The 27046-nt window shown below is 39.7% G+C and overlaps 1 protein-coding gene across 5 annotated transcripts in view; it reads right to left on the reverse strand.

Annotated features, from left to right (window-relative positions):
- The window catches only part of nek7 (NIMA-related kinase 7), a 137916-nt gene extending 113760 nt beyond the window's left edge, over positions 1-24156 (reverse strand). The window contains exon 1 of one of the 5 annotated variants that reach the window (XM_036968922.2): positions 23310-24156. The gene's annotated coding sequence lies outside the window, so the exon portion shown is untranslated. The remainder of the gene's footprint in view (positions 1-23309) is intronic. The other 4 variants (XM_036968924.2, XM_036968925.2, XM_090232081.1 and 1 more) reach the window with 4 other exon arrangements.
- Between the last annotated feature and the right edge of the window lie 2890 nt (positions 24157-27046).

The following is a 27046-nucleotide window of genomic DNA, read 5'->3' on the forward strand; positions in this document are numbered from 1 at the left end:
AGAGGAGACTGCATGAATCAGGCCTTCATGTTTGAATAGCTGCAAAGAAACCACTACAAAAGGACACCAATAAGAAGAAGAGACTTGCCTGGGCCAGGAAACACAAGCAATGGACATTAGACCGGTGGAAATCTGTCCTTTGGTCTGATGAGTCCAAATGTTTGATTTTTGGTTTCAACCGGCGTGTCTTTGTGAGACGCAGAGTAGGTAAAGGGATGATCTCTGCATGTGTGGTTCCCACCATGAAGCATGGAGGTGGTGTGATGGTGCTTTGTTGGTGACACGGTCTGTAATTTATTTAGAATTCAAGGCACACTTAACCAGCATGGCTACCACAGCATTCTGCAGCAATACGCCCCATCCCATCTGGTTTGCTCCTGGTGGGACTATCATTTGTTTTTCAACAGGACAATGACCCAACACACCTCCAGGCTGTTAAGGACTATTTGCCCAAGGAGAGTGATGGAGTGCTGCATCAAATGACCTCCACAATCACCCGACCTCAACCCCATTGAGATGGTTTGGAATGAGTTGGACTGCAGAGTGAAGGAAAAGCAGCCAACAAGTGCTCAGCATATGTGGGAACTCCTTCAAGGCTGTTGGAAAACCATTCCTCATGAAGCTGGTTGACAGAATGCCAGAATGCTTTGAAGAATCTAAAATCTATTTAGATTTCAGTAATACTTTTTTGTTACTACATGATTCGATATGTGTTACTTCTTAGTTTTGATGTCTTAACTATTATTCTACAACGTAGAAAATAGTAAAAACTAAGAAAAACCCTTGAATGAGTAGGTGACTGGTACTGTATACTGAACAAAAATAAAAGCAACATGTAAAGTTTTGTTCCCATGTTTCATGAGCTGAAATTACAGACCCCAGAAATGTTCCAGACGCACAAAAAGCTTACTTCTCTCCAATTTTGTGCACACATTTCTTTACATCCCTGTTAGTGAGAATGTTTCCTTTGCCAAGATAATCCACCCACCTGACAGGTGTGGCATATCAAGTCCTCGATTAAACAACATGATCATTACACAGTTACACCTTTGTGCTGGGGACAATAAAAAGGCCTCTCTAAAATGTGGAGTTGTGTCACACAACATTATGCCATAGATGTCTCAAGTTGAGGGAGCGTGCAGTGGGCATGCTGACTGCACGAATGTCTACCAGAGATGTTGCCAGATAATTGAATGTTAATTTCTCTACCATAAGCCCCCTCCAATGCTGTTTTAAAGACTTTGCCCTCCAACCGGCCTCACAACCGCAGAATGCGTGTTACCATGCCAGCCCAGAACCTCCACATCCGGCTTCCTTGCCTGCAAGATCGTCTGAGACCAGCCACGCAGACAGCTGATGGTATTTCTGTCTGCAATAAAGCCCTTTTGTGGGGAAAAACTCATTTTGAGTGGGTGGGCCTATGCCCTCCCAGGTCCCCCCCATGTCTGCAAACCTGCCCAGACATATGAAATCCATAGATTAGGGAGTAAATAATTTATTTCAATTAACTGATTTCTTTATATGAACTGTAACTCAGTAAAAGCGTTGAAATTGTTGCATACATACATACATACATACATACATGTATGTATGTATGCAAGCAACAATTTCAACGCTTTTACTGAGTTACAGTTCATATAAAGAAATCAGTTAAAAAATAAAATAAAAAAAACTGAAAAATTGGGCGTGCAAAATTATTCAGCCCCTTTACTTTCAGTGCAGCAAACTCTCCAGAAGTTCAGTGAGGATCTCTGAATGATCCAACGTTGACCTAAATGACTAATGATGATAAATACAATCCACCTGTGTGTAATCAAGTCTCCGTATAAATGCACCTGCACTGTGATAGTCTCAGAGGTCCGTTAAAAGCGCAGAGAGCATCATGAAGAACAAGGAACACACCAGGCAGGTCCGAGATACTGTTGTGAAGAAGTTTAAAGCCGGATTTGGATACAAAAAGATTTCCCAAGCTTTAAACATCCCAAGGAGCACTGTGCAAGCGATAATATTGAAATGGAAGGAGTATCAGACCACTGCAAATCTACCAAGACCTGGCCGTCCCTCTAAACTTTCAGCTCATACAAGGAGAAGACTGATCAGAGATGCAGCCAAGAGGCCCATGATCACTCTGGATGAACTGCAGAGATCTACAGCTGAGGTGGGAGACTCTGTCCATAGGACAACAATCAGTCGTATATTGCACAAATCTGGCCTTTATGGAAGAGTGGCAAGAAGAAAGCCATTTCTTAAAGATATCCATAAAAAGTGTTGTTTAAAGTTTGCCACAAGCCACCTGGGAGACACACCAAACATGTGGAAGAAGGTGCTCTGGTCAGATGAAACCAAAATGGAACTTTTTGGTAACAATGCAAAATGTTATGTTTGGCGTAAAAGCAACACCGCTGAACACACCATCCCCACTGTCAAACATGGTGGTGGCAGCATCATGGTTTGGGCCTGCTTTTCTTCAGCAGGGACAGGGCAGATGGTTAAAATTGATGGGAAGATGGATGGAGCCAAATACAGGACCATTCTGGAAGAAAACCTGATGGAGTCTGCAAAAGACCTGAGACTGGGACGGAGATTTGTCTTCCAACAAGACAATGATCCAAAACATAAAGCAAAATCTACAATGGAATGGTTCAAAAATAAAACATATCCAGGTGTTAGAATGGCCAAGTCAAAGTCCAGACCTGAATCCAATCGAGAATCTGTGGAAAGAACAGGAAACTGCTGTTCACAAATGCTCTCCATCCAACCTCACTGAGCTCGAGCTGTTTTTCAAGGAGGAATGGGAAAAAATTTCAGTCTCTCGATGTGCAAAACTGATAGAGACATACCCCAAGCGACTTACAGCTGTAATTGCAGCAAAAGGTGGCGCTACAAAGTATTAACTTAAGGGGGCTGAATAATTTTGCACGCCCAATTTTTCAGTTTTTGATTTGTTAAAAAAGTTTGAAATATCCAATAAATGTCGTTCCACTTCATGATTGTGTCCCACTTGTTGTTGATTCTTCACAAAAAAATACAGTTTTATATCTTTATGTTTGACGCCTGAAATGTGGCAAAAGGTCGCAAAGTTCAAGGGGGGAGAATACTTTCGCAAGGCACTGTACATATATATATATATATATATATATATATACATACATATACATACACACACTGCTCAAAAAAATAAAGGGAACACTAAAATAACACATCCTAGATCTGAATGAATGACATTCTTATTAAATACTTTTTTCTTTACATAGTTGAATGTGCTGACAACAAAAATCACACAAAAATGATCAATGGAAATCAAATTTATCAACCCATGGAGGTCTGGATTTGGAGTCACACTACAGGCTGATCCAACTTTGATGTAATGTCCTTAAAACAAGTCAAAATGAGGCTCAGTAGTGTGTGTGGCCTCCACGTGCCTGTATGACCTCCCTACAACGCCTGGGCATGCTTCTGATGAGGTGGCGGGTGGTCTCCTGAGGGATCTCCTCCCAGACCTGGACTAAAGCATCTGCCAACTCCTGGACAGTCTGTGGTGCAACGGAGCGAGACATGACATCCCAGATGTGCTCAATTGGATTCAGGTCTGGGGAACGGGTGGGCCAGTCCATAGCATCAATGCCTTCCTCTTGCAGGAACTGCTGAAACACGCCAGCCACATGAGATCTAGCATCGTCTTGCATTAGGAGGGACCCAGGGCCAACCACACCAGCATATGGTCTCAAGGAGTCTGAGGATCTCATCTCGGTACCTAATGGCAGTCAGGCTACCTCTGGCAAGCACATGGAGGGCTGTGCGGCCCCCCCAAAGAAATGCCACCCCACACCATGACTTACCCACCGCCAAACCGGTCATGCTGGAGGATGTTGCAGGCAGCAGAATGTTCTCCACGGCGTCTCCAGACTGTCACGTCTGTCACATGTGCTCAGTGTGAACCTGCTTTCATCTGTGAAGAGCACAGGGCGCCAGTGGCGAATTTGCCAATCTTGGTGTTCTCTGGCAAATGCAAAAACTTCCTGCACGGTGTTGGGCTGTAAGCGCAATCCCCACCTGTGGACGTCGGGCCCTCATACCACCCTCATGGAGTCTGTTTCTGACCGTTTGAGCAGACACATGCACATTTGTGGCCTGCTGGAGGTCAATTTGCAGGGCTCTGGCAGTGCTCCTCCTGCTCCTCCTTGCACAAAGGCGGAGGTAGCGGTCCTGCTGCTGGGTTGTTGCCCTCCTACGGCCTCCTCCACGTCTCTTGATGTACTGGCCTGTCTCCTGGTAGCGCTTCCATGCTCTGGACACTACGCTGACAGACACAGCAAACCTTCTTGCCACAGCTCGCAATGATGTGCCATCCTGGATGAGCTGCACTACCTGAGCCACTTGTGTGGGTTGTAGACTCCGTCTCATGCTACCACTAGAGTGAAAGCACCGCCAGCATTCAAAAGTGACCAAAACATCAGCCAGGAAGCATAGGAACTGAGAAGTGGTCTGTGGTCACCACCTGCAGAACCACTCCTTTATTGGGGGTGTCTTGCTAATTGCCTATAATTTCCACCTGTTGTCTATTCCATTTGCACAACAGCATGTGAAATTTGTCAATCAGTATTGCTTCCTAAGTGGACAGTTTCATTTCACAGAAGTGTGATTGACTTGGAGTTACATTGTGTTGTTTAAGTGTTCCCTTTATTTTTTTGAGCAGTATATATATATATATATATATAGAGAAAAATACACTTTAAAATGTAGACCAATTAATTGGTCGAGAGAACAGACGACTCAGTCTTTTTTTTTTTTTTTCGGGGACAGCCCTACATTCTGCTAATGTCTTTTGATAAATTTGGGCAAATTCAATCCATTTGGTTTATTCCCTAGTATGCTTAATACATTTTTGAAAATTGTTGAATTCCATTTTGAATGTCGGTATTCTGTGATTACGTCCACGTGCTCCCCCTAATATTATACATTTGTTTTATCTGTGAAATTGAAATGTTTGATTGAAAGATGTTTTGAAATGGCTACAGTACAGTCATATTTGTAGAGGTTTCTGTGAAATAGTGCTGCTTCACCTCTAGGGGCGGCAGGTAGCCTGGCGGGTAGGAGGTTGGACCAGTAACCGAAAGGTTGCTGGATTGAATCCCAGAGCTGACAAGGTAAAAATCTGTCCTTCTGCTCCTGAGCAAGGCAGTTAGCCCACTGTTCCCCGGCCGCCGAAGACATGGATGTCGATTAAGGCAGCCCTCCGCACCCCTCTGATTCAGAGGAGTTGGGTCAAATGCAGAAGACACATTTCAGTTGAATGCTTTCTTTCAGTTGTACAACTGACTAGGTATCCCCCTGTCCCTTTCTATTGTTCAAATGCCTTAGTTATTCGGCACAGTGGAATTTACCAAATCTGTCCTGCTGTGACAGTTTCCTGTTGTAGCCGAGCAGCAAGGTTCAGTACCGTATTAAAGATGGGATGAGACATTTGTCATCTGACCACTTTTTACAGTTATCATGCTCCTGGGGATTTTACAAAAACACATTTTTTGTTCGCTTTTTTTCTCTCTCTATCTCAATGCACGTTCGACTTTGGACGCCTCCTGAGGCTGTTTTTTAAGCTACATTAAGTTCTGCCTTTTGCATGATGTCAAAGAGTCCCTCTCCGCCTCTACAGAAATGATACATACTACGACTAGGCTATAGGTAGAACGTTTATGATGCTTTTCCTGAACAGTATGTTATCTTAATAAATTGACCAACCTTATTTTGTGCCAAAATTGGCCTCTAAAAGTGCTCTACGGTCTAATCATGTTATTTGGTGGGGTGCTAAGAGTAGGCTGTTTTATCCCGTCAAACAACTAGGCTGTCAATATTTCTCCTATCTGAGGAACAGGCTTGACAATAATTTCTCTCTATCTTCTGAGGGTCCCCGATGTTCACAGATTCACAGTTCGATATGAAAAAGTGTTCAATTTTCTAAAACATTGATCCCTTTTTCATCAAGGTCTGCTGTGCTCTGAAGGAAAACTGACTACAAAAGATGTGTAAACAGAAAATTACTGACTTGCGACCCTGTGTGAAGTCTGAGCAGTGGTTGGAGTATTCCTGGGTTAGCCTGAGCCATAACCACACAATTTCAGCTCTTTACATCACGCTGAAGGGTATCACACGATGTCAGACTTATTATTTTTTATTTTTTTGAGAACATAGCCCACCTAGTTCTTCTATGTGTGATATAATACAGTATTTTATACCATGGCATTGTTAAATAGTTGTATTGAAGGGCATTCTAGAGCGTGCATTAGTTCCCTATAATACATGTTATTTGCACTGCAGAGTTCAATGGCTATAGGTCATTTGTTCTATGTTTGAGCTGCTTTTGAAAGCAAAAGACTAATTAAAAACAATATTGGCATTGTTAAATTTGAGGTTCATAATGGCAAGCTAGGATTGTTGGTTTGGTTTAGGGGTCTGCGCGGGACAGATTTTTTGGTACCGTGCCCACCCTCTCCCACGAGATATCCCCGCAGGTTTATTTGCAGACATCCCACCAGATCTCATCTAGCTCCTGCCCACAGTCCAGCAATGTTAATATTAATGTTAATATTATCTTCAAAACCACCATGTTATGCATTAGCCTGTATTGTGCAATGATTGCATGATTTCCTAAAACATTTGCTGGTTGGAATAAAGTAATTTTATTAAAACAAACTTCAGTGTAAACAAACTAATTTGAAGCAGCCCAGAAAATAATGTCACTGCAAGAATTTGGAACGAGTTAATCTCAACTCGAACGGTCAGTAAGAGAAAGGAAAGGCTACATAGGCTACTAATAGCCTGACTCGTGCCCAGTCATCTTAGCCATCATTTCATTACATTTCGAAACTAATTAACAACATGCAGTTCTCACTGGAAAGTAAGCCGATAATTGCTTTGATAATTCATCACAAGTGGCCACAACCTCACTCACATCAGAGAATTGTTTTTGCCGCCGATGTTTGAAGCAGCCGCATGAGCCGGTTGTGTAACTTGAGACCCAGTTAGAGGCGGGGAGAGTGACACAAGCAGACAGAATGACAGAGACAGATTTGTGTGATAGATAAGTGGTTTTTATAACATTTCACAGCGCCAGTGGCAATTTTACGATTAAAAATATAAATTGTACGCATGACAGAAAAGCCACTACACAACAATGAACAAAAATTATATACAGTGCCTTGCGAAAGTATTCGGCCCCCTTGAACTTTGCGACCTTTTGCCACATTTCAGGCTTCAAACATAAAGATATAAAACTGTATTTTTTTGTGAGGAATCAACAACAAGTGGGACACAATCATGAAGTGGAACGACATTTATTGGATATTTCAAACTTTTTTAACAAATCAAAAACTGAAAAATTGGGCGTGCAAAATTATTCAGCCCCTTTACTTTCAGTGCAGCAAACTCTCTCCAGAAGTTCAGTGGGGATCTCTGAATGATCCAATGTTGACCTAAATGACTAATGATGATAAATACAATCCACCTGTGTGTAATCAAGTCTCCGTATAAATGCACCTGCACTGTGATAGTCTCAGAGGTCCGTTAAAAGCGCAGAGAGCATCATGAAGAACAAGGAACACACCAGGCAGGTCCGAGATACTGTTGTGAAGAAGTTTAAAGCCGGATTTGGATACAAAAAGATTTCCCAAGCTTTAAACATCCCAAGGAGCACTGTGCAAGCGATAATATTGAAATGGAAGGAGTATCAGACCACTGCAAATCTACCAAGACCTGGCCGTCCCTCTAAACTTTCAGCTCATACAAGGAGAAGACTGATCAGAGATGCAGCCAAGAGGCCCATGATCACTCTGGATGAACTGCAGAGATCTACAGCTGAGGTGGGAGACTCTGTCCATAGGACAACAATCAGTCGTATATTGCACAAATCTGGCCTTTATGGAAGAGTGGCAAGAAGAAAGCCATTTCTTAAAGATATCCATAAAAAGTGTCGTTTAAAGTTTGCCACAAGCCACCTGGGAGACACACCAAACATGTGGAAGAAGGTGCTCTGGTCAGATGAAACCAAAATTGAACTTTTTGGCAACAATGCAACAATAAACGTTGGCAACAATAAACGTTATGTTTGGCGTAAAAGCAACACAGCTGAACACACCATCCCCACTGTCAAACATGGTGGTGGCAGCATCATGGTTTGGGCCTGCTTTTCTTCAGTAGGGACAGGGAAGATGGTTAAAATTGATGGGAAGATGGATGGAGCCAAATACAGGACCATTCTGGAAGAAAACCTGATGGAGTCTGCAAAAGACCTGAGACTGGGACGGAGATTTGTCTTCCAACAAGACAATGATCCAAAACATAAAGCAAAATCTACAATGGAATGGTTCAAAAATAAACATATCCAGGTGTTAGAATGGCCAAGTCAAAGTCCAGACCTGAATCCAATCGAGAATCTGTGGAAAGAACTGAAAACTGCTGTTCACAAATGCTCTCCATCCAACCTCACTGAGCTTGAGCTGTTTTGCAAGGAGGAATGGGAAAAAATTTCAGTCTCTCGGTGTGCAAAACTGATAGAGACATACCCCAAGCGACTTACAGCTGTAATCGCAGCAAAAGGTGGCGCTACAAAGTATTAACTTAAGGGGGCTGAATAATTTTGCACGCCCAATTTTTCAGTTTTTGATTTGTTAAAAAAGTTTGAAATATCCAATAAATGTCGTTCTACTTCATGATTGTGTCCCCCTTGTTGTTGATTCTTCACAAAAAAATACAGTTTTATATCTTTATGTTTGACGCCTGAAATGTGGCAAAAGTTCGCAAAGTTCAAGGGGGCCGAATACTTTCGCAAGGCACTGTATATGCAATTTTTTTTCCCCGATTGTGTTATTGACTGTACATTTGTTAATTCTATGTGTAACTCTGTGTTGTTGTTTGTGTCGCACTGCTTTGCTTCATCTTGGCCAGGACGCAATTGAAAATGAGAGCTTGTTCTCAACTGGCCTACCTGGTTAAATAAAGGTGAAAAAAAATAAAAAATACTTGCACTAAAGCAGCTGTCCCAACAGCAGAGCTTTCTTATCAGCACCATGGAGTGAATCCTTACCACTGCTACACCTGCCCACCTACCACACCTGCCCACCTACCACTGCTACACCTGCCCACCTACCACTGCTACACCTGCCCACCTACCACTGCTACACCTGCCCACCTACCACTGCTACACCTACAACTAATACACCTGCCCACTTACTACTAATACACCTGCCCATCTACCACTGCTACACCTGCCTATGAGCAGAGCCTTGTCTGAGCGAAACAGTTCATTCAGCCACATTCACTGCCTTTTTAAAAAAGCATAGCGGATATGGCTGACTTGCTTAAACAAATGTGGTTCCTACTGACAATTGAGATGTACAAGTTATGAGGGGGAAAGGGACCAAATTATTAGGGTGAGGCACATGGGCTACTAACTGCTTACTACACAACATACGTTTTAGTATTACCTTCTTAGCTAGCTACAGTATTCATATCTCCCAGGCATGTTAAATCATTTATGCAGCGGTGTAGAAGACATTTTACTAGTAGGTGCCTTTCATTACCTCCCTGGTTTTTGTAGTTGAATCTGTGTTTGAAATTCACTGCTCGACTGAAGGACATTACAGATAATTGTACGTGTGAGGTAGTCATTCAAAAATCATTCTAACCACTATTGCACACAGAGTGAGTCCATGCAACTTCTGTGACTTGTTTAGCACATTTCGACTCCTGAACTTTAGGCTTGCCATAAGAAAGGGGATGAATACTTGACTCAAGACATTTCAGCTTTTCATTTTTAATTCATTTTTAAACATTTCTTAAACCCTAAATCCACACTTTGACATGATGGGGTAGTGTGTAGGCCAGTGACACAAAATCTCAATGGAATCCATTGTAAAGTAAGGCTCTAACACATCAAAATATGGAAAAAGGCAAAGGTGTGAATACTTTCTGAAGTCACTGTAGACGCACAGTACCAGCCAAATGTTTGGACACACCTACTCATTCAAGGGTTCTTCTTTATTTTTACTATTTTCTACATTGTAGAATAATAGGGAAGACAAAATATGAAATAACACATATGGAATCATGTAGTAACCCAAACTGTCATTTCTCTTTGCTTACTTGAGCTGTACTTGCCATAATATGGACTTGGTATTTTATCAAATAGGGCTATCTTCTGTATTACCCCCCCCCCCCCCCCCCTCCCCTCCCCTTTCCTGCCTGCCGCCCTGTACCTTTGTCTCTACTCTGGATTACCAGCCTCTGTCTGACCTGACCCTGAACACGCCTGCTGTTCCGGTGCCTTACACCCTCTCTGGACTTTTGACCCCTTCCTGCCTTGACCGGTCATTTTCCTGCCCCTGTTTAAAGAATAAACTTTTGTTTCTTCAACACTGTCTGCACCTGGGTCATACCTTAAAACGTGATAGGCTGGCTAATTTGAAAAATCTCAAATAAATCTTTTTTGGTCACTACATGATTCCATGTGTGTTATTTCATAATTTTGAATTTTTATACAATGTAGAAAATAGTCAAAAAATAAAAGAAACCACCTGAAATGAGTAGGGTTCTGTCCTAACTTTTGACTGGTACTGTATGTTTCACAAGTTTGGATAGTACAGTCCAGTGAGTTGGGCACAGTCGAGTACAGTACAGTCAGGGACTATAATACTTCTCCAAATTCCATCCACTGTGGCAGGTAGATAAAATCGAACAGCCACTCAGATTTTTTTACCAGACAATTTGTTGTTGCCATAACAGACGAGCACGCATATGAATGTTTCCTAAACAAGAAATGTATTACTAGTAAGAAGTAATGTGGGATATTACACAACTTAATTTGATATTCCGGAGTCTCTTAAACAAAATATCACAGATAAGATATAAAATGTTCAGGTCCCCTTTAAGGTTACCTTGGTAACAGGCCACTCTGAGTCTGTGTGCCTGTGAGAATTAAACCAGTAGAGGAATGATGTATCTTTGCTAACATTGAAAAGCAACCTAGCTTGAGAACAACAATGTAAACAGCCAAGAAAGACAAAGACATACTTCAGTAGACTTTCAAGTAAATTAGACCAACTTTTATGCCTGTGCCAATGCTTCTAAAAACAAATATTTCAGTACTTCATTAACAGTATGCACAGGCCCTCCGACAGGCAGTGTTGCTACTCTGGTGGGATTGCTATAATTTTAGGATTAGGATTTCTTTGCGCATAACCAGATATGAAACAAAATCAGAAATTCTTTAAAAACAGCTACTGACGCATTTATTTTTCTATAAATCATAACTCGCACATGTGCCTATACTTGACAATTGACTATTTTTATGAAATGCTCTCACTAGAGTCCCGAGTGTGGCCACCTGCCAACTTGGCTGGTGAATTAGACATGCTTAAATATACCCACATTTGGCAGGTAGTGGGTGGCAATTTTAGGCCCCGAGTACAGTACTGAGTACAGTACAGCAATGTAGTGAGTAGAGCACAGTATAGTACAATACAGTAGAACAATACAGCACAGTGAGTAGAGCACATTTTACAATGTGTGTGTGAAATCCTGAATGCTGATTGGTTGAAACTGCATTCCAGACTGTCTATTTTACAAGTTAACACTGGCTAAATCTATGACGTTAAAATGCCTATTTACTCTGTTCGATCTGACTGCGCAATTCACCGTCTCATCAGCCCACGCAGGCAATTTATAAACTTGATATCCACTATAAAAAATCATCTAGACATCATCTCACATTTCTTTTAGACTAACATTTAGCTTTCAACGGCAGAGATTTGTATAAACATTACTGTCTGTCTCGCCGACATTTGCAACATAGTTTCAATATTCAAATTTGATCTACAGCTGTCACACAGTAATGAACGAGTCTGGAGTCGGGATGAGAGAGACAGGCGGGCAGCTTTTCTCAGCCAGTTGAAATATATACAAAGAAATATCAACAGAAAACAGGTAAAACTAAATGAAGTGCCGCTACTTTGTAGTCTTGTGCCAATATATCTTCCAGACACCGGCTTCACTGGCATTATCACTTAAGTAGAGAACAGTTCAATACAATTGTACAATACAAAAGTACAACAAGTATACAGTGGGGCAAAAAAGTATTTAGTCTGGTGTCCTTTGACAGCTTAGAGTGTGACTGTTTGAGGTTGTGGACAGGTGTATTTTATACTGATAACAAGTTCAAACAGGTGCCATTAATACAGGTAACGAGTGGAGGACAGAGGAGCCTCTTAAAGAAGAAGTTACAGGTCTGTGAGAGCCAGAAATCTTGCTTGTTTGTAGGTGACCAAATACTTATTTTCCACCATAATTTGCAAATAAATTCATAAAAAATCCTACAATGTGATTGTCTGGATTTTTTTTCTCATTTTGTCTGTCATAGTTGAAGTGTACCTATGATGAAAATTACAGGCCTCTCGCATCTTTTTAAGTGGGAGAACTTGCACAATTGGTGACTGACTAAATACTTTTTTGCCCCACTGTTTTATACTGTACTCTACTGAAATATTCTCTACTTTACTGTACTGAACTCTACCCTACTCTGCTGTACTGCACTGTGATTTCCAAACTTGTGAAACACGAGAATAACATGCTATCCATAATTATGCATTTCTATGTAGGACAAATCAGGGACCCATGAGGTAATTATGTTACAGTAATTCCATTACTGGGTGTAACTCCACTTCACTTACTGTAGTTCAATAACCAAAATATATATTTTCAAAATCAATGTGCCATATTTTTTTTTTTTTTATATTATATTAATATATAAATAAAATATGGCACATTGATTTTGAAAATATATATTTTGGTTATTGAACTACAGTAAGTAGTAGTTTTTTTTTTTAAACACCTTTATTTAACTAGGCAAGTCAGTTAAGAACAAATTGTTATTTTCAATGATGGCCTAGGAACAGTGGGTTAACTGCCTTGTTCAGGGGCCGAATGACAGATTTTTACCATGTCAGCTCGGGGATTTGATCTTGCAACCTTTCCGTTACTAGTCCAACACTCTAACCACTAGGCTACCTGACACCCCAAAAGGTAGCCTACTGGTTAGGTGGTCATAGCTGACAACCCATTCTTTCTGCAGACATCTTTGAATCTTAATTCGGAGCAGATACTTAAGAGTTTTTGGAAAACGTGGTCGCATAAAAATCTGAGGTAGATTTTACCGTCATTTCGTTACCAAAGTTTGCATCTGCACAGTTCTTCAACTAAATTAGTTCTCTCTCTTTTTTTCCTGTGGAAATTGTTAAAAGTAGTCATTGTGAATAGAGTTGTATGGTTTGTTAAACTTTAAAATCAAATGATTTTTGTTTGGCATACATTTTAAAGTGGAAAAAACTGAGTTAAAGCGTAATTGGGTATCTGTGGAAATGCCCTATTGCGCAATGCCCTAATGCGTAATTTCACGAGGCTCTATGTTTACCCGACAAAATGATATCATGATTATTTTAATTAATTCCGTGGGCATTTGTTTTGAAAACTCTACCATCACTAGAAGTGTAACTACATCCAAAATATCCCATATTTTCCCCAGATGTCAAAAGTAGTCTCCTGATATGATTTAAGCAAAAAAAGAGTGATTGAGTGTGAAAACTGGAAAAGGCCCCTGGAGAAAGCAAAATTGAAGGAAAAACTAAACAGAATCAGGCAAAAAATAAAACAGATTTTATAGGGCCCTGGCATATAGTCCTAATCTAAGAACATAACTCTAATGACAGAAACTGTTACGATATCAAACATGAGACAAAACGAGATAAGCCTATGCGAGACAGATTTATAGACTATGCAACAACAACAAAGGCATAACCTGGTTTACAATGCAACAATTCATGACATTTCACCAAAGGCTGTCAAAAAACAATTCAAGTCTCATCAGCAATCAAAAACAAGGTTACTGGCAGGCGGCCCTGCCTAAATTTTACAACCTGTTGACGCTCAGCCCGGTCTGATGCAGGCAGCTTTTGGCTGCCATTGATTGAGCAGCCATCGGGTTTCTGACTAGATCCTTGACAGTGTAATTCAGAGAATCAGACAGTGATCTGATCTCCATCACCTGGCTGATGCTGGCTGAGTGAGTGTGATGCTTTCCTTGTTTGTTGTCTTTGAAGGAGAGAGGATGTAGAAACAGAAGGGAGGGTAATAATAAAGGTCAATAGAATGATGTGATATCACTCAGCCACTCCTGGATAATCTTTGGTTGCATTGGGCTGTTAAAACAATGGCTGTGTAAGCTGTGAGTTGTTCATTGTTCTCAATACAGTACGACACAATATAGTGTTCTGGGAGTGGGACAAAAGGCCTAGCTACATAGTTCAACTTCTACCATACATACACCAGGGGTCTCCAACAGGTAGATTGCGAGCTACTGCCCAACTATGAGTAACTCGCCAATCAATTCTGAAAGTCCATGCACTTATTCATGTTCCCTCGCGAACTGTCATAAACGTTATCTACTATCTAGCGATAGTGTACCTATTAAGCCCAACATACCGAACGTACCCTGTATACCCCATGGGTGTTCCAAATAAGACCCATCTCTTAAATCATCCATTTTAATTCATTTCCTAAATGTTCAAAACTTAACTGCCCATTCTTATTCATAATGTGATTAATATAATCTCCTCTAAAGTTATCAAAATAAACCGATCATTACTACTCATCATGAACCCTAGCACTAATAACAGGGTGTCCAATCATATCCACAGAGATCAATGTGGACTTAGACTTTTGTTCTCGCCAAAACAGTACATAACTGATTCAACTAATCATAGACTTCAAACAAGATACGATTGGTTTAATATTTAGAAATGAAAGGTTTGGGGGATAAATATCCACTATAAACTACAATATTATGCAAAGTTAGTATTTGTTTATTGTGTTTGTGCTACTGTACGCTTTAAGCCCACCTGAGAAATGTTCCAATTTACTAAAATGTAATACATGTATAACAAAACAAGGTTCATTTCAAAGTAAAATAAGACAAGATGCATTTAAAAATCTAAACTTGTGAATTCCTGAAATCTATTATCTTGTTGCTACTGTGTGACTCTGGCGTGCAGGCACGACAACTAGCATGGGAAAAAAAATGTCCATGAAATGCCATCCTATCTGTGCATATATCAGTACATTCATCTTTTCATTTTACATAAAGTATGATCAATTATTGGTAAAGGTACAAATAATATAAGAAAAGTGTTTATCTGCAGGTCACCTAAACACCCCCAAAAAATGCAGCTTTGAAATTGGCTACTTAGGGAGAACTTTAAAATAATTGTCAATAACTTAATAATAAAACAAAAGATTGGTTTGGAATAAAAGCTGTTATTGATTTAACCACCAGATGAATAGGTTGAAACATTAACAGCAGAAAATGTATTTTTTTTTTTTTTGAATTCAAAGATGGAAGTGGGCGTAATGGGTAATGCCACATTGACCCCCGGTTAGCCACAACTGGCTTAAAAAGGCAAACGTAACATTATCTGCCAATTCATTTCCATCAAAATTGCCTTGGTACACACGTTTGTCTATCACTCTGTATGTAGCCAGTTAGCTATGCTTATGATAACCGGCAGAAATACTTTCAACAAAAACCTTCTCAATTAAATGTTAACTGCAAAGTTTGCTTACCTGACATAGTGCCTTCAGAAAGTATTCATGGCCCTTGACATATTCCACATTTTGTTGTGTTACAGCCTGAATTCAAAATGTATTATATTGGGGGGTTCTCACCCACCTACACACAATACCCCATAAAGACAAAGTGAAAAAAACTTTTCATTTTTTTTATGAAATACATAAATATCTCATTCATACCCCTGAGTCAATACATGTTAGTATCACATTTGGCAGCGATTACAGCTGTGAGTCTTTCTGGCTAAGTCGAGCTTTTCACTCGATTGTACAATATTTGCACCTTATTCTTTTTAAAATTCTTCTAACTCTGAAGTTGGTTGTTGATTATTGCTAGACTGCCATTTTCATTGCTTGCCATATATTTTTAAGCCGATTTAGGTCAAAACTGTAACTAAGCCACTCAGAAGCATTCAAGGTTGTCTTGGTAAGCAACTCCAGTGCATATATTTTGTTGTGCGTTATTTAGGTTATTATTCGGCACAAAGTTAATTTCTTTGCCATCATTTCCGCAGTTTTACTTTATTGCAAACAGGATGCATGTTTTGGAATATTTTTATTATGTACAGGCTTCCTTTCATTATCTTATTATTTAGGTTAGTGCCGTGAATTCGGAAAGTATTCATATCCCTTGACTTTCTCAAATGTTTGTTACATTACAGCCTTATTCTAAAATGTATGGAATAATAATGACAAAGCAAAAACAGTTTTTTAGAAATCCTTGAAAATGTATTAAAAATAAAAAACGAAATACTTTATTTACATAAGTATTCAGCCCCTTTGCTATGAGACTCGAAATTTAGCTCAGGTGCATCCTGTTTCCATTGATCATCCTTCAGATGTTTCTACAACTTTATGCGAGTCCACCTGTGGTAAATTCCATTGATTAGACAGGATTTGGAAAGGTACACACCTGTCTATATAAGGTCCCACAGAGGACACTGCATGTCAGAGCAAAACCAAGCCATGAGGTCGAATTGTATGTAGAGCTCCGAGACAGGACTGTGTCGAGGCACAGATCTGGGGAAGGATACCAAAAAATGTCAGCAGTATTGAAGGTCCCCAAGAATACAGTGGCCATCATTCTTAAATGGAAGAAGTTTATAACCACCAAGTCTCTTCCTAGAGCTGGCAGCTCTACCAAACTGAGCAATCGAGGGAAAAAGGTCTTATAGTATAGTTTAATGATCATGTTAAAAATGCATGTTTGTTAATCTGTATGTGTAATAATCATATCTACTATCATATGTAGCCTATAACAATGTTGGAAAATGTGTATTTCCTTTGGTTTTGTATTCAGTTAGCACAGTATGTACTCATTCACATGATCCCATTTTAGAAGTGTTATTCTCTACACTGACACTTAACTTGGTAATTCCATCAGACATCGTTTTTCACCTACGTGTTTGAAAAAATGCAATTCATAGTCGCAATATCTGCCCAAAAATAATACATCGGAATTAGATATTTTGTCCAAATTGTGCAGCCTTAGCGGTCGGGGCCGCAATATTCTGTGTAATACCGACTGGGACTATACCATGGAAATTGCATCACAATACCATGCAGCCATTGAGAGTGTAACGATGAGTTTAGAAATCATAATTGCCAGGTTGAGAGGTTACAAGCCCATTCTATTCATTATATTTGTATGGGCAGCTACCCATTAACATGACATGGGAGATATGTCTAGAGTAAGCAAACATCTACAATAAGCAAACAGAAATGACAGTCCATCATTACTTTAAGACATGGTGGTCAATCAACATTGAATATTTCAAGGACTTTTAAAGTTTCTTCAAGTGCAGTCGCAAAAACCATCTAGCGGGATGATGAAACTGGCTCTCATGACGACCTCCACAGCAAAAGAAGACCCAGAGTTACCTCTGCTGCAGAGATGTTAATTAGAGTTACCAGCCTCAGAAATTGCAGCCCAAATAAATGCTTCACAGAGTTCAAGTAACAGACAAACCAACATCAACTGTTCAGAGGAGACTGCGTAAATCAGGCCTTCAGGGCTGAATTGCTACAAAGAAACCACTCCTAAAAAGGTCACCAATAGCCTACTAGCGGCCCAATTCATAGCCCTACACAGTGTAGGCTACACTACACATTTAACACGTGGTTAGTGGGCTAATCAATTCAATGACAATAAGATCAATTTGATCTGATTACAGTGGTAAGATTACCATGGTCTATATTAATTGGCGTACGTACCCTATTTAAAGATATTCTTCGTACCGTATTTCTCCAATGCCAAACCAGTTTGTCTTGTTTGCAACAAAACTGTCGCTGTTAGCAAATAATTCAATCGGAGATGTCATTATGAATCTAAGCATGGTACTTTCAGAAGTTGATCCAATCAGTTTAGATGCTGTTAGAAAATGAAATATAGGCCTATATGCTAGCCTACTCCAGTGACATGTAATAGCCTACACGCTGTTGGTCAACCAATATTTTTTTTTAGTAAAGCAGTAGCAAATATATATATATATATTTTTATGGCACGCGAGAAACCTGTCTGATTTGCGCCCATCTCAGTGAACTAATCCATTGCAGATGCCACGGGGATGGCACAGTCCAAGAAGGGGAGTGTGGCTAAAATGCACGTCTCTCTCCAGAATGAGCTCTCCCGCCAATTTGTGCACATTCATTGTTTCATAACGTGTGCGAATTGTTCAAGTTTGATTGTACATTTACCATTAATTCCTAAAATGTCTAATCTGCAATGTTGGTTTGGTTAAGGTAATTTTTGTTAATGCATTCAATATATTATTATTTCAGTCTTTATGCTACATGTGTAAGAAACAAGTTTTGGTTTATTTCATTCCATTTATGAGTTTTGTCAATTTAGTAATTGTCTTATGTTTTGCGCCCTCCTGTCAATGTTGAGTAAGGGCATGCACCTGATTAGGCATAGAAGTAGGCCTAAAGGCTACTTGGGCTGTATGCAAATGTGACCTGATTCAGGAAACTAGGCGAATGTCGCAACTTCACAGGAAAGTCGTTTGAACGTTAAAAAAAATGTTTTGATCAAAATGAAGTTTTTGGCAGAAATGCCTTCTCGAACATGTGAACCTTTCATGTGCCTTAATAACAAAACTTGTGTGCCATCTGTAAATATGAATAAAATTGTTAAATTATGAGCCTTGTTGGTTAAGCCACAGAAAAAGTGAGCAACCTTCCCCACTAGCCATGATTGTCTGAGATAATGAGTGGGCTGGACATGCTGAGAGGGGAGTTCAGATTGGTCTGCCATATTGAAGGCTGCGGTCTATTTGAGATTGTCAGTCTGTGCTGGTAATCCTGTCGAACGTGGCTTTAAAATAAATGCATTGTGTGGTGGAGCTGCATAAGTGTTGCTCTCCACTTTCTGGAGGATCAAGTTTTGAAAAATCAGTGGAATTAGAGTATGATAGCTAACGAGATTGATAAAACAACTGTCTCCGGATTACATCTTCAAACTAAGGAAAAACGTGGTATGGCATTCCTGACAGGGAGACGCGTCCATCATGCATGATGGTGTAAACAGATACGATAGCTAGCTACATTTTCAGAAATAACATGTTTCAAATTTGACAGAAAGGGGGTTCATTTCAAGCTAACGTTAGCTGGCTGGCTGTTTCCCAGAGCGGTTTGCTTTTCTAGTTAGAGCTTAATGTTGGCACTTTGTTCATTTGGGCTAGGGGGCAGTATTTTCACGTCCGGATGAAAAGCGTGCCCAAAGTAAACTGCCTGTTACTCAGGCCCAGAAGCTAGGATATGCATATAATTGGTAGATTTGGATAGAAACCACGCTAAAGTTTCTAAAACTGTTAAAATAATGTCTGTGAGTATAACAGAACTGATATGGCAGGCAAAACCCAGAGGACAAACCATCCAACAACAAAAGAAAAACACATTTGGCATACCACTATTATCAATGGCTGTCACTTTTATTGTAAGGCGAAAACCTCCCAGATTGCAGTTCCTAGGGCTTCCCCTAAATGTCAACAGTCCTCAAACTCAAAAGAGTTTCAGGCTGGTTTTTGGAAAAATTAGCTAGAAGTTATAGTTTTTCCTAAGTGGCTCACATTTTGGCTGTAGTGTTTCCATGCGCATGGAGGAAAGCGCATTCTTCGTTATTTATCTCCGGTAATGAACATTGTATTGTTTATTTACCTATTAGGGTACCTAAGGTTTGATTATAAATGTTGTTTGACTTGTTTGGATAGGTTTATTGCTAACGTTTGAGATTATTTTTGTATGCATTTTGAAGGAGGGAAACCGGTGGATTATTGACTGAAGCACGCCAGCTAAAACTGAGTTTTTATGGATACAAAGAAGGACATTATCAAACAAAAGGACAATTTGTGATGTAACTGGGACCTTTTGGGTTGCCAACAGAATAAGATCTTCAAAGGTAAGGCATTTATTATATGGCTATTTCTGACTTTCGTGTCGCACCTGCCTGGTTTCTACGCGGGGCGCTGTCCTCAAATAATCGCATGGTGTGTTTTCGCCGTAAATCCTTTTTGAAATCTGACACAGCTGCTGGATTAACAAGAAATTAAGCTTTATTTTAAGTATTAAACATGTATTTTCATGAATGTTAAATACTTATATTTCTGTAGTTTGAATTTCGCGCTCTGCAATTTCACCGGATGTTGTCGAGGTGGGTCGCTAGCGGAACGCCTGCGCTAGAAAGGTTTACTACCTAACGATAGCTGGCTGGCTTGTTAGCTAACCTTACGTGACGTGTCTACAACACCGTTGAATATGGCCATTGTCGGTAAACATCTGCAAAAAAGCGTAATGAAATGGTTGCCAGCAGAGCTGGTTAGGCTGTTTTCATGTTATCAGGAGGTAAATAAATAAAGTGTGCGCACCGAGAGCGAAATGAGATGGGTGGTGCTGAAGCTTAAAAGGGTGTAAACGACGCTGAATGGGTTTAGACAAAGAGGAGCTCTTCACTAGATACCAAGAAATTCAAAAGGCGAAACTCTCTCAAAAGCGAGTTTACAAGTTCATCAACTTTCAAAGAATTATTACTTCCCCATTGTTCCACAAATGCAGTGTATGATATACCATTTTGTAGCTCTGAGTCTACTTTTATCCACTGTAAAAAAAAAAAAAATGCAAATACAATTTCACATTTTGCTACATAAGACCGAATCCAGGTGGTGAGTCAAAAATGTAGGCATTTAAATGTGCCAAATGTGGGGGTCTGATAGTATTTCTGATTGGCTTAAAGCAACACAACTAATGAGCTGTGGAGCTTCTCAAATCAATTTTTTTATTCATCTCAGAACAGCAAGCAAACAAAGTCTGTTTTTACATCCATTGAGTTTAATGTATTTGAAAAATCTTCCCGGCTCGCTCACTCACTTTTGATAACCACTCAGCGTGAAAGGGATAAATGGGACGCTCTGAACCAGTGGAAACGTCAAAACAGGTCTACAGTGGTTCGTCATTTAAAAGTTGCAGCGTTCTGCAGCACAGCTTGCGTCGTGCCGCATAATTCTATGGCACGTTATTTAAGTGTCAGCCATTCAAGCTAGTTAGTGCTAGTTTGACCTCCAGAGGGCATCTTTGAGAAGCATTTCTGCCATCGACTTCATAAATTAGAACGATATTTTGGAGGTTATTTCATTTTCAAAAAAATGAAAGTGAGCAATTGTAATCTGAATAAAAGGCCAAAATAATATTTGTAAAGGCCAAAACATTTATTTATGTTTTTAGAGGGAGAGGAACGCTGGGCCAATTGTGCGCTGCCCTATGGGACTCCCAATCACGGTCGGATGTGATACATAATAATAATACTTTTTGTCGTATTATTTGTTTTTTTCTTTTCTGGTGGATTAAACTGAAATTGCAACCAATCAGAGCTGGTTGTGATACAGCCAACCTAAGTAACTAAGAAATACATTTGATGATAGAATCCTCCCCCTACCCTCCTTCTAGGAAAGTTTCCATGACAGAGAACAGTTGATTGTCAAGGGCAATTAATTAAATTTTCTTGAGTTGTCTCGCTGGAATTGTCTTACTCTTTCAAATGACTGCTTGACCCACACAGCAGACATTGTGGGCTAGGTTAGGAATGCTGTGTTGCACCTGTAGCGCTATATTTTTTTGTGGCGTCATTACATCATCCATCTACGTTATATCAGCTTTGACATCGGTCTTGCACATTGCCGTTAAACTAGACATCGGGCCAATACAGATGTTGGAATTTTTAGCTAATATTGGCCGATTCCTAGTTGAAAGAACACTTTCGTTCAACCAACATTTTTTGTGGTTGGGGACAGCCCGAAACCTGTGGTTCTCAGTCAAGCAAAATGACACAATACAACCAGTACACTCTGGAAAGGAAACAACAATACAATGTAGCCAAACAACATCGCTTGCAAACTGCACAGATGTGAGATTTTTTTCCCTCGCTATATAACACTGGTCCTCTTAAAATTTGATTCCAGGTTGCATATCATAATATTTAAGGGCATATCAGATGGTCTGCTCTGTCCATACAAGTCACACCAAGCATAGGATTGAAATAGGAAAATAGTGTACCTATGAAAAAACTATGAAATAGCTCCTCAATACTACCTGATGAAACATTTAAATGTATTACATGAATGGTGACCACAGCCCTTCCGAAAACACATTTAAATTGTGTTTTAATTATTTTTTTCCCCACCCTGATCTATGTATTCCATTTAAAAAAAATTGGCTCCCAATGCAGCTTTACTTCCAGGTAATTTTGTTGCATCTGGCAGTTCCTGGCCTGCTATTCCCCACAAGGCAGCTTCTTTTCATTATTGCTAATTATCTGACCATTAATAGGTCATGGCTAGAAGCTTTTGTAATAATTTACTTTTCGTAGCAGGTTTAGGAGAACGTACGCAGCAGATAAGGAGAATACACATGGCAGGTTCGGGGAATTATGTTAAGGTTAGGAAAAGGGTTAGGATTAGCTACAATGCTAAAAACTTGTTTTGTAAATTTGACAAATGCTGGATCCCATCTAGACATGACAACGTTCAGAATCATAACAACGCACACTTTCCGGCCACATCATTTTCGTGGCGTTGTCAGACAACCCGTCTGTGAATTATAACTGTTCTGAAATAACCCCATATTTCCATTGTGACATCAGACAAGACACGAGAACTGAAACACAGGGCAGGCTGGCAAAAGTTTGGAAAAGCAAAAATATTGGCATACACTAAACTGACGACAAACGTTATATTACCTAGATAGCACATTAGCTATATCATTATACAACACCTGACAACCTAGCTAGCTAACTGTTGACAGTACATACCGTTATTAGTAACGTGCAAGATACACTATAAAACAGATGGATTGATAGCGAGTTAGTTAAAGTACGATGAAAAGTGAAGTCGCATTACTTTAATATTGTTTGCTTTAACTTTCCGTGGAATATGAAGAAATTACCCCGTAAATTCGCTTAGTTTGTTAACCAACTAACGTTAGTTAAATTTTACATGTGACAATGGTATGGACACTCGAACCTAGCTAACGTTAGCTGGCTAGCATATTCGATAAGTTTGTGAAAGTTAACCAACGTTAGTTTACATGTGGCAATGGTATGGACACTGGAACCTAGCTAACGTTAGCTAGCTAGCAAACTTCTGCATTCTTACCAGGAAGTGGGAGCCTCGCTACTGTTATTTTCGGGTGGCGATGGTGCTTACTTTTCCAATCCAAGGTCGTGCTGCAGTCGAGTTGCCGGGCCGCTCTTGCGTGGCACCTTTCCCTGTGCGCAAATACTTTTCAGAGACGACCTCTATCGTAAAAGTAGCTAGTTGACGAGGTATGTTCCAAAAGAGTCCGTCAGCCCCTTACCATTCCTGGCCTGTGGCAGTATTGTAAACAACCCAGGATTGATGGGGCGGGGTAAACGTCAGAGAATTGAGGGGAACTGTCAAATACCACTGGCGTGAAACGAAAGTAGCTATTTTTTTATTTTCAGTGATCTTTAAGGGCAGATTTACAGGTATCAGAAGTAGTAGCCTATAGAGTACCGCAATATAAATCACAATGCCCATAAAACCTAGCGGTCAAATACGGAAATGGTTCCAATTGTTTTTTCCCCCATTCATTTTTCCCATAGCGGATTTTAGAACGTCTTCAAATAACATCTGTGTTTCGAGTAGGCTTATCCTGAAGTGACGTTTAGATGTTTATCAATACATTTGTCTGCATTTACGTAATTGAATAGCCCACACGGTATCTTATTCTGCCCCTATACAACTTTGAATGTGTTGTTTGTTGGCAACCTTGTTATTTACAAAGTTTTTGGAACAGATTTCTGTTGGAATGTTCCACAAATTATACCCAGAAATTATATGTCTAGCTATTTAAATGCATGAGAAATTGGTTATAAAATTAGCTTTCCTTGGCTTTTATAAACCAACAGTCTAGCTTGCTAGTTAACTATCTAGCTAATGTTGCTGGTGAAGCTAGGTGTTTTTGATGTTTGTTTGTGCCTGTGGGTGAGGGGTGGGTACTTCAAGTATTACTTGTCGCTACCCTAGCTAGCTGAATTATTTTGGTCTGGCTTTTTGAAAGGTTAAAGAGATTTGCTGATTAGCATCTTCTCTTGAGTCAACAGTGTACAAACTTTACTGCAGGAAGTCATTGATCTGTTTTCTGTTACCCTCTGGACAGCAGATAATTGTTATAGCAAGTAGACAAGGTTATGTAACCTTATTTAGTCATACCTGCTATACTTTAGTAATGATGGTTTTGGGAAACAGCTCAGAGACTTAACGATGCTCATACGAAGGTTCCAACAATGAACTTAGCCTTAAAATGCTTTTGGGAAACTTGGCCTGTGTCGTACAGTCTTTCATATGTGTTGTAGTTTGTTGCATCTTATTGCTTAGTTTATCATTTGTGTCAACTTTGAATTCAATCTAAGCCACAGATTAAGGTCCTCTATTTTGTACTTGACCTTTAATAGACACAAGCCTGAAGATATTCAAGCAGCACTTTGAGAGCAAGCAGCCCAAATATTGAATGTTCCCAGAACTGGTTGATGTGCAGGCCAAAGTGACCGCACCCACTCAAATGGACCTACAGCTGGGGTTAATATTCTGTCACCATTCACACATACAGTGAGGCAAAAAAGTATTTAGTCAGCCACCAATTGTGCAAGTTCTCCTACTTAAAAAGATGAGAGAGGCCTGTAATTTTCATCGTAGGTACACTTCAACTATGACAGACAAAATGAGAAAAAAATCCAGAAAATCACATTGTAGGATTTTTAAAGAATTTATTTGAAAATTATGGTGGAAAATAAGTATTTGGTCACCTACAAACAAGCAAGATTTCTGGCTCTCACAGACCTGTAACTTCTTCTTTAAGAGATTCCTCTGTCCTAAAAATTAAGATCAATTTGCATTTGCAACTGTTCTCAGTACTTTACATTTTATATATAATCAATTTACATATGTACATTTATTGTTCAGAAAAAACCTTAAAGCCACACTGTCATTTGAGTTCATTGGATGACAAAAGTTTTGTGACAGAAGTGAACTCAATATACGCTCATAGGCTAGACTGTATTTCCTTATTTTCACTGACTGGGTATGTGACATGTTGTGGAATAGGAACATCATTGTGAGATTCTTTCACATAGTACCTTAGTACAAGTATCAGAGTTGCATGTTCAAACTCTGACATACGTCTTATAACTTCAAACCATCTTTTTTTCTTTGACCTAAGAAGTTTTCAAAAGGTAACCCTGAGATAATATTCAGTCATTGCTTAGATGTATAAGGCCATTCAAATTATTCACCAAATTCTCTTTACCATCAAACTGGCCAAAATGCTCTACTAAAGACACTATTAAAGTTAGGCATATTGGCAATGCTTGAATTGGCTTGCCAATTGTCACGAATAGCTAGGAGTGGTGGGTGTGGAGTCAGGCGCAGAGAGCAATGCTTCCAATGCCTACGTTTATTAAGCTGGGTCTAGCCAACAAACAGGCAAAATGACCAATAATCAGGTATGTCACCAAAACCAGGGAAAATAACAGACAGAAAAATACGTATAAGCAAAACAATTTCACCACTGACAGTGAGAATAAGCCCGCACAAAAGCAGGCGGGCCCTGGAAGTTTAGATAGGCCATAATTAACAACAAATAAGTAACAGGTGAAAACAATCAAGACAAAACTAACAGAAAATAAAAAGGAATCGGTGGCAGCTAGTAGACCGGTGACGCCGAGGAGCCACCTTCGGTGGAAGTCGTGACACCAATATAGTTCTTCTAAGAGAATGTTACAATTATATTTCAAAATTGCAGCTTCCAATGACCCCACAGCAAAGTTGATACTAAAAAAAAAATGTAACTAGGCAAGTCAGTTAAGAACAAATTCTCATTTACAATGACCAGCAACAGTGTGTGAAAACCTTGTGAAGACTTACAGAAAACGTTTGACCTCTGTCATTGCCAACAAAGGGTATATAACAAAGTATTGAGATAAACGGTTGTTATTGACCAAATACTTATTTTCCACCATAATTTGCAAATATATTCATTTTTTTTCTAATTTTGTCTGTCATAGTTTAAATGTACCTATGATGAAAATTACAGGCCTCTCTCATCTTTTTAAGAGGGAGAACTTGCACAATTGGTGGCTGACTAAATACTTTTTTGCCCCACTGTATAATAATTGTGATTATTTATTTTTTTAAGTATTTTTAATAAATGTATGTTTACGTACCTTTAAAACTATATATTTTTTTGTCATTTTAAATCAGAACAACATCCATTTAAGAAAAAAGGTCAGGGGGGACCTTTATTTTGAAAAGTAACCGTATAATCACATGACCTTAATGTCACCAGTTTCACATTGCTGCCCTTCGGACCTCGTTGAAGACACAGGTCTTCCTATAACTGTCACGTTCTGACCTTAGTTCCTTTGTGATGTCTTTGTTTTAGTATGGTCAGGGCGTGAGTCGGGTGGGCAGTCTATGTCCTTTTTTCTATGATTTGGTATTTCTGTGTTTGGCCTGGTATGGTTCTCAGTCAGAGGCAGCTGTCAATCGTTGTCCCTGATTGAGAACCATACTTAGGCAGCCTGTTTTCACCCTTGAGTTGTGGGTGATTATACTTTCTGTTTAGTGTGGTTTGCACCTGACAGAGCTGTTTCGGTTGTGCGTTTGTTTGATGTTGTTCAGTTTAAATAAATAACATGAACAAGTACCACGCTGCGCTTTGGTCCTCACCTTCTTCCACCGACGACCGTTACAGAATCACCCACCGCCAAAGAACCAAGCAGAGTGGTATCGGGCAGCAGCAGAAATCTCGGAACTCCTGGACATGGGAGGAGATTCTGGACGGCAAGGGACCCTGGACACAGGCTGGGGAA

This window comes from Oncorhynchus mykiss, chromosome 4 (assembly GCF_057628025.1).
Source record: "Oncorhynchus mykiss isolate SJ-2025 chromosome 4, ASM5762802v1, whole genome shotgun sequence".
NCBI lineage: Eukaryota > Metazoa > Chordata > Actinopteri > Salmoniformes > Salmonidae > Oncorhynchus > Oncorhynchus mykiss.